This window comes from Mirounga angustirostris, unplaced genomic scaffold, assembly GCF_029215605.1.
Source record: "Mirounga angustirostris isolate CCGP_5_RB_7025 unplaced genomic scaffold, mMirAng1.0.hap1 SCAF_8, whole genome shotgun sequence".
Lineage (NCBI taxonomy): Eukaryota > Metazoa > Chordata > Mammalia > Carnivora > Phocidae > Mirounga > Mirounga angustirostris.
The window spans coordinates 110,387,958-110,400,415 of record NW_026991716.1 but is presented as its reverse complement, the minus strand read 5'-3'; the positions used below and the strand labels follow the sequence as shown (position 1 = coordinate 110,400,415).

The window sequence follows — 12,458 nt, the reverse complement described above, 5'->3', positions numbered from 1 at the left end:
TGTCCCTGAAACTCAGGGGCTTAGGCTGGTAATAAGAGGGTTGCCTAGCCTGGAACTCTCATATAGAGCTGATACTCTTGAGGAGTGCAGAGGTGGTCTGACTCCTGGGGTACCTCATGGTTACTGGCAGAAGGTGATGCAGACTCTTTTGTAGATGAAAGCATGATCAATTTAGGCCTGCAGGATTCCCACAGACTAACATAAAGCAATTAACTCACAACCAAAGGTCACCAAGCATTCCTGAAAGTAATTCACTGTGAGTGTTAGCAGAAACAACAGATCTACATCCCCAAAGGACTACAGAGATTGTGATTGTCCCATTCAGAATACAAAAGAGCTGTGTATAAAATACTCAGAGATACAAAGTGCAGATCATAAAGTTTAGCAAAAAGCTATTAGGAGTTGACTAAACAAAGAACAATTTGCAAAGAACCAAATGGAACTTTCAGGAAGAAAAAGCACAATTGTTTGAATTTTAAAAACTCTTTGGATGGACTATATGGCAGCTTTGACAGAAGTGAAAAGATAATTTATCAGCTGAACTTTAATCCAAAGAAGTTACAGCAAAGTGTAAAGACAAGCCAAGATGCTCAAGAAGAGGACTACGCATGGGAACATGCCTATCATTTAACATATTATAAAGCTGTGGTAATTAAAACCATATCATATCAGCACAGAATAAATATATTGGCTCTTACAAAATAATGGAAAATCTGGAATCTGAATTCATGCATTTATGTAATTAGAATATAGGACAGAAGTGGTTTTGTAGATCATTGGATCAATTCAAAAATTGTCCACAGATAACTATGGATATTTATTTGGGAGGGGTGGGGGGTTAGATCTGAAATGTCTTCCTGGTGTATGTCATATTCAGAAAGCAATTTCAGATGGATCCAGGATTAAGTATGAAATGCATAGTTTTAAAACTTTTAGAGAAAGAGATTGTTTTTATGAATTCAAATAAATGATTAATATATATGACTTTATTAAAATTGAGAACCACTATTCCATCAGGCTATCATAAGTAAAGTGAAAGGAAAGCCACCCAATAGAAGGTATGTGTAACATATAACTGACAAAAGATTAGTATCCTTACAAAAAATATTTTCTGTAAATTAATAAGAAAAAGATGAAAACTAAATACAAAAAAAAGAAATGAGCCAAAGTTTTGCACCACACATTTCAGAGAAGAAATAGGTATAAATATTTCAAATAAGTATCTTAAAAGATAATTTCTTTTTTTTTTTCAAAAGAATTTCAATAATCAAATGCATATTAGATGTCACTCTCTACCACTAAATTGCTAAAAATCATGAAGTCTGGTAATACGAATAATTTAAATGGAGTTTACGTACACTGCTGGTGGGTATAGAAATGGGTCATGATTTAGCATTATCTTGTAAAGCCGAATATTTGCTAGCATATAATAGTTGCAGTCCAAATCTGCTGGATACAACCCAGGGGGCCACAGTTTGCCAAACCCTGAAATAGATGGAGTATTTGGGGAAGGGCTGATGCTTTTGTATGATTAGGGTATGGGACAGCCTAAAGGAGTTGTCAGTAGATGAGATTGAAAAGGTTGATTAGTGGGCGCCTGGGTGGCTCAGTTGGTTAAGCGACTGCCTTTGACTCGATGGAGCAGGATCGAGTCCCACATCAGGCTCCCTGCTCAGCAGGGAGTCTGCTTCTCCCACTGACCCTCCTCCCTCTCATGCTCTCTGTCTCTCATTCGTTCTCTCACAAATAAAAAAAAAAAAAAAAAAAAGGTTGATTAGAGCCTAGTTTTTAAAGGCTTTCTATGTCGTACCCGGAACTTCTGCCTTTCCTCTTCCATGGGAAGCAGTTAAAAAAGTCATTTAATCACATTTGCATTTTAGAAAACTCATTCTTGTGGCAATAGAAGGATAAATCTGAGGAGGCCTATAAGGGAAGCAGAAAGGCTTCGTGAAAAGGCAAAACGGGTGGGTCTTGTGTAAGGCACTGAAAAAATGGAATGGAGAATTAAGGATAGACTGCAGACATAACTCAGAAGATAGACTTAACCATGTTTAAGAAGTAAGAGAATACATTAAGGCTATATTTTACCCAGTTGAATAAATTTAACTGAATGGAAAGCTTAATGAAAAATTCATATGTAAAATATTTGACCTTCATTAAGTTGCTGTGAAGCAAAAATTATTGAACATGTTTTTTAACCTTCAAGTACATTCCTAAAACGTGATGCTTATTTTATTGCTTTTTAAAAAAGCATTTCTATCATTTCTTCAGGATTTTATGTAAAACTTAAACTGTGGTTTTAAAATTTAAAAAAATTAGAGAATCAAAAATGACAAGAAGATGTCATGTAGACCCGGTTTTTTATTGCCAACCATCTGAGACTGGACAGGTTTCATAAGATCATATGACATGATGAAACAACAGGACTTCAAAGAATCACTGAGTTAAATAATGCAAGCTTCAAGATGCCCGTAAGGCTAAGACGTCCACTGTGGCAGACTATTTAATTAGTAACATGTACTTTACAAAACTCACCATTATATATTTATACAATAGACTGTTAAGATTTTTTAAAAACTGTTTTCTAGTACTGTCAGTTCCCCTATTCACATTTTTTAATGTTTGTGTGATAGACCCAATGGGCTGATGTCTGGGCCATCTCCAGCCAGGGCGGCAGGACCTCTATTACTACTATTAATTAGTACCAGTGTTCCACACTTTATAGGAACTTTTCCCATCATTATGTCACTTGATACTCCTAAAAGCTATCTAATATAGCCACTGTTATTTTTATTTTATAGATTAATATTAGCTCAGAGATGCCAACTTGCTCATTGTCACACAACGAATAAAAGAAGGATCTGAGAGTTAAAATAGGGCTTTACTGATACCAAGTTTCTAGTACTTTCCATGACTCTGGAATTTCCCTACACTTTGGTTTGGTGGTAGACGGTGGCAGATGGTAGAAACAGTTAACTTTGTGTAAAGTGGCTAGCAGAGGGGTTAGAAATTTCTAGAGACAATTCAGAAGCATATGCCAACATCCAAAACAAGGTATGCATATCTGATAAAATCTATCCTTGTGTTTTTTTAAGAAGACAAGTGATTTTCTGTGTGTCCGTATAATCTACCACAAGCAGCCTTACTGTTGTTCTTTTACTTACTCAGCCAGTATTTTTGTACTGTTGCTCCTTTCCAGGTCCTACTAGAAATGCAATGCTAAGCAAAATAAACGTGGTTCCTGCTTTCATGGGCTTTGTCTTAACAGGAGTGGGAAGCCATTGGCAGGTTCTCATCAGTGGAGTGAGATGATACCGTTGACGTCACAGATGCACTATGTGCTACACTATGGGTTGATGTGGAACAGGCAGAATGCGGTCGGGGAGATAAAATGCGTGACTGCTGTGTAAACTGGATGAGATACGATGTTGACCTGACTTAAGGTAGTAGCAGCAGAGATGGGAAAAGTAGGCACAAGAGATATTTAGGAAGTAGTAGTGCTCTAACTAATTGTATGAGAAAGAGAAGTGTAGTAATCAGTCATCTGTCCTGCTTGCCCAGAACAACTCCAGTTTTTGCCTTTTGTCCAATCATAATTATTAAAAGTATCCCCCTTTGACTTTCAAAAGCATCCCAGTTTGGTTGACAAATATGTGTTGATCTTGGAAATGAAGATTCAAGAATTTTGTCCAGGTTTTTGGCTTGAACACTGGTGTGGATAGTTGTGCCATATACTGAAAGGGGGTTCATTGGAGAAGAGAATGGTATGGGGAGGAGACTGAATTCAGAATGGGTTTGTTGTGTCTAAGGTAACTGTCTTAATTGAAGTGAAGGCATTTAACAAGAACCAGATGACTACATGGGTCAGGAGCTCAGCTTGGAGGCCTGACCCGTCATTAGAGATACATTGATTTGGGAGCAATCAGCATGGATGGCACCTGAAGCGATGGAAGTAGATGAAATCACCAAGCCAGAAAGGGTCAAGAGGCCCACTTCCCCGAGGAACTCAAAGCAGCACCTATTTTTAAGGGAAGCAAAGAGGGGCTCACAAAGGAGATCTGGAAAGGAGAGGCCAAGGTCATAAGAAAACTGGGAGATGAGCAAGAAAGGAGAGAGAGCAATGTCGCATGCTATCAAGAGGTCACATACGATGAGAAAAATATACGTTGAACTCAGTAACTAGTAAGTCATTAGCGACATTGGTGATAGTGGCTTGGTGACATTGTGAGACATAAGCTTGATTATAGCATTTATTTTTTTCTCATTTTTTAATTTAAATTCAATTAATAAACATATAGACTATTATTAGTTTCAGAAGTAAAGTTCATTGATTCATCAGTCTTACGTAACACCCAGTTCTCATCACATCACGTGCCCTCCTTAATGTCCATCACCCAGTTACCCCATCCCCCCCACCCCTCTCCCCTCCAGCAATCCTCATTTTGTTTCCTAGAGTTAAGAGTCTCTTACGGTTTGTCTCCGTCTCTGATTTCGTCTTGATTTATTATTTTCCTCCCTTTCCCTATGCTCCTCTGTTTTGTTTCTTAAATTCCACATGAGTGAAATCATATGATAATTGTCTTCCTTTGATTGATTTATTTCGCTTAACATAATACCCTCTAGTTCCATCCACGTCATTGCAAATGGCAAGATTTCTTTTTTTTTTTTGATGGCTGAGTAGTATTCCATCCTGTACTGTACACACACACACACACACACACACACCACATCCTCTTTATCCATTCATCTGTCGATGGACATCTGGGCTTTTTCCATAGTTTGGCTATATGGACATTGCTGCTGTAAACATTGGGGTACAGGTGCCCCTTCAGATCACATTTGTACTTTTGGGGTAAATACCCAGTAGTGCAATCGCTGGGTCGTAGGGTAGCTCTATTTTCAACTTTTTGAGGAAACTCCATACTGTTTTCCAGAGTGGCTGTACCAGCTTGCATTCCCACCAACAGTGTAAGAGGGTTCCCCTTTCTCTACATCCTCGCCAACATTTGTTGCTTCCTGAATTGTTAATTTTAGCCATTCTGACCAGTGTGAGGTGGTATCTCATTGTGGTTTTGATTTGTATTTCATTCTTTAGTAGGATGTTTTTTAGCCTCCATGTATTTGAGTTCTTTCCATATTTCCCCTTGTGATTGAGTTCAAGTTTCAAAGCATTGTGCTCTGAAAATATTCAGGGATTGATCCCAATCTTTTGGCACCAGTTGAGACCCGATTTGTGACCCAGGATGTGATCTATTCTGGAGAATGTTCCATATGCACTCGAGAAGAATGTGTATTCTGTTGCTTTAGGATGGAATGCTCTGAATATATCTATTGAAGTCCATATGGTCCAGTGTGTCATTCAAAGCCCGTGTTTCTTTGTTGATCTTCTGCTTAGATGCTCTGTCCATTGCAGTGAATGGGGTGTTAAAGTCCCCTACGAGTATTATATTATTATCAGTGTGTTTAAATTTGTTATTAATTGGTTTAGATAATTGGCTGCTCCCATGTTAGGGGCACAAATATTTACAATTGTTAGATCTTCTTGTTGGATCGGCCCTTTAATTATGATATGGTGTCCTTCCTCATCTTTTATTAGTCTTTGGTTTAAAATCTAATTTATCTGATATAAAGATTGCTACCCCAGCTTTCTTTTGATGTCCATTAGCATGATAAATGGTTTTCCACTCTCTCACTTTCAGTTTGGAGGTGTCTTTGGATCTAAAATGAGTCTCTTGTAGACGCATATCGATGGATCTTGCTTTTTTTTATCCAATCTGATACCCTGTGTCTTTTGATTGGGGCATTTAGCCCATTTACATTCAGAGTAACTATTGAAAGATATGAATTTAGTGCCATTGTATTACCTATAAAGTAATTGTTTCTGTATACTGTTTCTGTTCCTTCCTGGTCTATGTTCCTTTTGGGCTCTCTTCATTTAAAATATACTCTTAAATATTTCTTGCAGAGCTGGTTTAGTGTTCATGAATTCCTTTAGTTTCTGTTTGTTCTGGAAGCTCTTTATCTCTCCTTCTATTTTGAATGACACCCTTGCTGGATAAAGTATTCTTGGCTGCATATTTTTCTCATTTAGCACCCTGAATATATATGCAAGTCCTTTATGGCCTGCCAATTCTCTGTGGGTAGGTCTGCTGCCAGTCTAATGTTTCTACCCTTCTAGCTTAAGGACCTCTTGTCCTGAGCTGCTTTCAGGATTTTCTCTGAAATTTATAAGCTTCACTATTATATGTCGAGGTGTTGACCTATTTTTCTTGATTTTGAGAAGGGTTCTCTTTGCCTCCTGGACTTGAATGCCTGTTTCCTTCCCCAGACTAGGGAAGTTCTCAGCTATAATTTGCTTAATATACCTTTTGCCCCTCTCTCTCTTTCTTCTTCTTCTGGGATCCCAATTATCCTAATATTGTTTCACTTTATGGTATCACTTATCTCTCGAATTCTCCCCTGCTGACCCAGTAGTTGTTTATCTGTCTTTTCTCAGCTTCTTCATTCTCCATCATTTGGTCTTCTATATCACTAATTCTCTCTACTGCCTCATTTATCCTAGCAGTTAGAGCCTCCATTTTTTATTGCATCTCATTAATAGCCTTTTTGATTTTGACCTGATTAGATTTTAGTTATTTTATTTCTCCAGAAAGGGATTCTCTAGTATCTTCTATGTTTCTTTCAAGTCCAGCTAGTATCTTTATAATCATTATTCTGAACTCTAGTTCCAACATCTTACTAATGTCCATATTGATTAGGTCCCTGGCAGTCGGTACTGCCTCTTGTTCTCTTTTTTGAGATGAGTGTTTCTGTCTTATCATTGTATCCAGAGAAGAAAGAAGATGAATGAGAGCACAAAATACTAAAATAGCAACAAGGACCCTAGAGAAATATACAGGAAACAAATCGGAAGAGACCCAAAACCAAAAATAAAAAAATACAAAAGAAAGAGAATATAATCAGACAGGTGAATGGAACAGAGTAATACACTAGATCCTGGGTATATTTTGGTCTGTCTGTTAGAAAACTAGATCCCAAAATTGTAGAGAAAAAAAAACTTATATATATACAGAAATAAAATTAAATACAATGAAAGGATAGAATGTAAAGTGAAAGACTAAAGAATCATGAGGGAAAAAAACATGAATTCTGTATACTGTTTTCCCCAGCGCTGGAGTTCTGAAGTTCTGTGTGATCAGTAAACTTGGTCTTAGCTGGATATTCTTGCTGATTTTCTGGGGGAGGGGCCTGTTGCACTGATTCTCAGGTGTCTTTGCCCCTGGCAGAACTAAACCACCCTTACTTTACCAGGGGGCCAGGCTAAGTAATCTTCTCAGGATTGCTGTAGGTGGCTTTTGTTCCCTGAAGTCTTCCCATGCTGCTTTAGAGGATAAGAATGAAAATGGCGGCCTCTGATCTCCAGCCCCAGAGCCAAAAACCTCAGGGCCCCATTCCTCAGTGCACCCTCACAGAAAAGCAGTCAATCACTCCTGTCTCCCTTGTCTCCATCCACACTCCGTGATTACCCAGCCTGTGACTGAGCATTTTTACCTCAGGCACACGACCCCATTTCAAGTCTCCAAACCCTATAGACTCCTGCGGCGGGCACCCACGCCATTCCTCCCAGGGAGGGAGGGGGGTCTTGCCCTAGTGCTGCCACTTACTGGGCCCCTCCTCAGAGGGCAGTCACCCGACCATGCCATGGTTCATGATTAATGGCAACCCCGAGCTGAAAGCCCACTCCTGGGCTCGCTGATTGCAGTTGGCTTCCCTGCTCCAATACCTGGGAACTCTGCCACATCCAGGCACCCCCAGTCTTCCTGTGACCCCCGGGATCCTGAGACCACACTGTCCCACCTAGGGTTCTGCCCCCACCTAGCCACCTGAGCACCCTTCAGGCAGGGACGTCCCTCACCAGAGCAGACTTCTAAAAGTTCTGATATTGTGCTCCACTGCTATATCATTTTCCAATGTCTGGCTAATGGAGGCTCCCTCCCCCTGCAGTTTATCTTCCGATATATCACCTCAGATTCACTTCTCTGCACCTCCTACCTTGCAAAAAGTGGCCGCAGCGATTCTTTTCTTAGATCTGTGGTTGAGTTCACAGGTGTTCAGAATGATTTGATAACTATCTAGCTGAATATGCCAGGGACCAGACAAAACTAAGGTCCATTACTCCTCTGCCACCTTCCTCCCTCTGAGTATAGCATTTAAATTAATGATTGGGTAGTGAGTGTAAACAATTTTCAGAATTACAACTGAGAAGGAAAGAAAGCACTAGTGAAATACCTGGAGAATTTGTGAAATTTACAGGATGATGGTGTCTCTAAAGTTGTTATGAGATCACCTAATATATTGAACTTAGAGGCTTCCACCTCTAATATCCATCATGAAAATGGAATATGATCACAGCTTTTAAATTTAAGTAAATTTGTGTGTTTTGGTGGTATTTGTATACTTTTTTAATCTAAATCTTTTACCTTAAGTTTTCAGGTAAATTATTTTTACATAGCAGAAAGAAGGACACAATTTATAAGGTCACTTTAACTATTTTGCAAGAAAAAAAAAAGCAACAGATAAATTTGCTCAATTAAAAGGAAATACTGCCTTAGTTCTTTCTCACTGTCCAAAGAATTATGCTCCCTTTGGCTTCAGAACAATGGTGACTCTTTAAATATTCTTTGACAGATAAAAAAAGGTAAAGATTTATTGCAAAGGAAAGCATTTCCGAAAGAGGTGTTCTGCATCGCCTTTGTGTATGTGCATAAATTATAAACAGGGCTCAAAGGTGCAGTCACTATAATAGCTTTCTGCTCTCTTTTAAGAAAATAGAAAATGCTCACTTAGGGGTTACTCTGTGTTTCCATTAATGAATCTTCTAAGCTTGAATGATTTTAAATAGGATATTTATGTTCCTTGGTTCTAGTAGGCCAAGAACTTAGAAAAATATGTGTGATTAAAGTATCTAAAGTAATAAATTTACGTGGACATTTAATAAAAAATATTAGTAATAATAATAATAATAAATGTCTCAGCTAAAGACTTCAAGGAGGATTCACAATCAAGGGAAAACAGCCACAAAATCGTATGTTCCTAGAGAATTTGATTAGCCTTCTGTACTCAAGTTTAATAATGATGTTGAAGCTTTGATGAACAACTCTGCACAAGAGTTGTAATCATGACAGACAAGCACCCCTACTTAACCCAAATGAATGAACTTGGTGTTTTTTTCTTCAACTATTTGGGAAAAATTAATTGAAGTCCAGTGTTTAACAAACACATAGAGACTATGACTTTAAAGTAGTAACACTGTTTTACATAATAGGTTATAAAAGTCTCATTACTTTATACCCTGAATACACTTACTTGCAAGGTTATCAGTGCCTTTGGTCAGAAATTGACTTTTATATTTGGCTTTTTGTTTCTGAAAATACGTTTAGATTAATTCATCAGCAAATCTATATTATTTAATGAGACTTACAAAAATTCTTCAATATCTGAATTTGAAATTATTTACCCACCATCTTTATGTCAGTTTTGTTATTTAATTATCAAACCCAGCTAGTATTTTTTCTTTTTTTAAATTTTATTTAAATTCAATTAATTAACATAGAGTGTATTATTAGTTTCGGAGGTAAAGTTCAGTGATTCATCTGTCTTATATAACACCCAGTTCTCATCACATCACGTGCCCTCCTTAATGCCCATCCCCCAGTTACCCCATCCCCCACCTCCCACCCCTCCAGCAAACCTCATTTTGTTTCCTAGAGTTAAGAGTCTCTTATGGTTTGTCTCCCTCTCTGATTTCATCTTGATTTATTTTTCCCTCCTTTCCCCTATGCTCCTCTGTTTTGTTTCTTAAATTCTACATATGAATGGAATCACCACATGATAATTGTCTTTCTCTGATTGACTTATTTCGTTTAGCATAATGCCATGTCATTGCAAATGGCAAGATTTCATTTTTTTTATGGCTGAGTACTACTCCATATATATGTATATATACCACATCTTCTATATCCATTCATCTGTAGATAGATATCTGGGCTCTTTCCATAGTTGGCTATTTTGGACATTGCTGCTATAAACATTGGGGTGCATGTGCCCCTTCGGGTCACTACATTTGTATCTTTGGGGTAAATACCCAGTAGTCAAAATGCTGGGTCATAGGGTAGCTCTATTTTCAACTTTTTGAGGAACCTCCATACTGTTTTCCAGAGTGGCTGCACCAGCTTGCATTCCCACCAACAGTGTAAGAGGGTTCCCCTTTCTCTGCATCCTCGCCAACATTTGTTGTTTTCTGACTTGTTAATTTTAGCCATTCTGACTATAAACCCAGCTAGTATTTTAAGACTGCCTGTTCATACTTCATGATCAGAGTTTATATTTGCACCTGTGTATATTCTGAAGTTTGTCTGGTGGGCTTAGCAGTTCTGAAAATTTTTAGGAGATACATGCTACTTATGGCATAATATCTTTAGAAAAGTATCTCATAATTACATGTTTTGTTGAATAAAAATGTATATTAAACATATACTTACCTCACTGAATAAGAACTGATCTTTCAATGAGTTTCAGAAACATTTAATTCTGTGAGATATGTCAAATCACAAAGCAATCATCGTTACTCTCGGAAAGCCAAGCATAACCTAGAACCTATTGAGAATGAGCATTAATTAATGAATAATGATGATTTGTTGCATGCCACTAAGTTTTTTCTAGGGATTTCTACATCAAGCATTCTGTCTCCGTATTTGAAGCAGGAACTATTTAAACCAATCCAATTGAGAATTACAAACAACATATATTCTCTTTAGCTTTATATCCAACTTTGAAATATATTCCACATGTTTTCATACACACTGATGTGTATGTATTTCTAAAATTGTTCTTGGGAAAGAAGAGATCTCCAATATGTTTAATACATGCTTTGATGAACTGAACTATAATGTATAGTTTGAAATGTGGTAAACATTGAACTACCTCTATTCATAATTAATGAGATTGGAAATTTCCTGAAGCCTAGATATATGGAAAGTGTCATGTCAGAAAGGAAAACTCCCTTGCTTACCAGAAGAAACAAGCTGAAGGCTTGCTCTTCCTACTTGAGAATAACAGTTACCAAATACAGACCCATGGGGAAGTTTTGTCCTATCCAATTGAAATAAGATAAATTAAGACAGTTATAGTGAATTGTTTTATAAAGTAAACTGTTTCTTCTAGCACTTTCTTCAAACTTATGTTTCCTACTGGTTTTACTTTAAATTGCCATTTTATGAAATGATACGGATATCAGATATATTCATTATTTTTAATTTCCTACTTGGAAAAATTAAAAATTAGTAACCTTATGTCCGTCTCTTTTGGGGAGAAACTGTGGCAGGTCGGGAAAGTAGAGCAGATATTTAGATGTGCAGATATGCAGAACCTGGAGTGAAAGCATGGGGAGGGGGTTCGGAAGCCAAGACAGAGAGGCTAAAGAAGAAAGAATTGAATATAGAACAATAGTTTTTAAAAGGAATTTGTAAATTATCCATTAGAAAGGTATGAGGCTCAATTTAGGGGCTCATTTGTTCATTCGGCCACCATCTCCTGACACTGTGGTGGATGCTTTAAGGCAGTTTCCCAAATGTGCCTAATCCTAGGACTCACCCATACTCTTCTCACCCAGATTCTTAACAGGAGGGACTATGGATCTGGAAACATTGAGAAATGCTGTTTTAGAAGATAGAAGATGTGTTAGATTTGTTACTCTTCTTGAGCAATTTATGATCTATCCTTATCTCTCTATGCCTCAGTTTTTCTATCTGCAAAAATGTAAAATAATACTTTTCTTGCCAGTTTTCAAGGTTAATAAGGTAAAAGGAAAATATCTTCAGAGGGTTAGTGGAACTTGTAAATTGACGAATAAGGTTTATGCTTTTGATTGTGTGTATATGTGGGGGATGGTGGTGGCTTTGAGAAAGAAGGACAGTTAGAAGTATAATGAATGGATAAAGAAGATGTGTGTATATATATGCAATGGAATATTATTCAGCCACCAAAAAGAATGAAATCTTGCCATTTGCAATGACATGGATGGAGCTAGAGTGTTTTATGTAAGCAAACCAAGTCAGAGAAAGATAAATACCATATGATTTCACTCATATGTGGAATTTAAGAAACAAAACAGATGAACATATGGGAAGGGGAGAAAAAAGAGAGGGAAGCAAACCATAAGAGACTCTTAACTATAGAGAACAAACAGGGTTGCTGGAGGGAGGTGGGCAGAGGATGGCACTTTTTGTGGGGCACCTGGGTGGCTCAGTCAGTTAAACATCCTTCTCTTGGTCTCAGTTCAGGTCTTGATCTCAGGGTTGTGAGTTCAAGGCCTATGTTGGGCTCCATGCTGGGCGTGGAGCCTACTTTAAAAATGGCGGGGGGGGGGCACTTGTGATGAACCACTAAATTCTACTCCT

General features: G+C 37.8%; 1 protein-coding gene across 2 annotated transcripts in view; it reads left to right on the top strand.

Annotated features, from left to right (window-relative positions):
• PTPRK (protein tyrosine phosphatase receptor type K) overlaps positions 1-12,458 on the top strand; it is a 556,644-nt gene that overhangs the window by 501,456 nt on the left and 42,730 nt on the right. The gene's annotated exons all lie outside the window — the stretch shown is intronic.